Raw genomic sequence first — 1,020 nt, forward strand, 5'->3', positions numbered from 1 at the left:
CCCTCCTCTGTCTATTCAATACATACATATCATTCCGTAAGTCCCTCCTCTGTCTATTCAATACATACATATCATTCCGTAATGTCCCGTTCCTCTGGAGAACCCTAACACACCAGGCAAGTGTTCTACCATTGAGCTACACCCCAGTCTCCTGTTGTAAGGATATCTTGATATGAACCAATATCTTAATATGCTAATCTCTGGGACCCCCCTAGTGGTGAGAGAAGGGAAGGGTACTAATCTCTGGCCCCCCCCCCCAGTGATGAGGGAAGGGTACTAATCTCTGGGCCCCCCGAGTGGTGAGGGAAGGGAAGGGTACTAATCTCTGGGACACCCTGAGTGGTGAGGGAAGGCTACCATCTCTGGTAAAGATGTAGTAACTTCCTGGAGAGTTCGCAGCTGCTTCTGGTATCCAGCACATCTTCATTAAGCCACTCAGCTTATGGCTCTGTGACTTGGATTTACTTCCCCTCAGACGATACTGGTTGATATTTACACACAGGAGAAAGACACAGGCTTCCTGCTTGAAAGCACTTCAGTTAAAGTGAACGCATCCCCACTCGGGTTCCCAGCCTGGCCTCCTCCAACAGCAGCAGCCTGTTTACACAGGGTTTTGGGGGATTGCCTATGTCTGAGAAGCACACAAGTACACAACAGCTTAAAGGAGCCCCTAGGGCTGTTTCCCCATGAGGGGACAGAGCGAAACTGTTACTGTGCTACAGAAATGTACAAAAGGAAAGGAAACAGTTGAAGCGGGCCCTGAGACCAGCGGCTGCCACACTGTGCAACAGGAACACAGGATCTAAGCAAGGGATGAAGAAACACACAACACTAATTCAGAGTGGATTTTAAGGGTTTTTCCCTTCCCATTCTCAGCAGTGCAGAACCAGACCCTGTATGCTGACATTTACTTAGCAGTAACTATTTACTGTGGAGTGGGGGCTGACACTGTGCTGTGAGTGTGGAGTGGGGGCTGACTCTGTGCTGTGGGTGTGGAGTGGGGGCTGACTCTGTGCTGTG

This window comes from Microtus ochrogaster, linkage group LG5 (genome assembly GCF_000317375.1).
Source record: "Microtus ochrogaster isolate Prairie Vole_2 linkage group LG5, MicOch1.0, whole genome shotgun sequence".
Lineage (NCBI taxonomy): Eukaryota > Metazoa > Chordata > Mammalia > Rodentia > Cricetidae > Microtus > Microtus ochrogaster.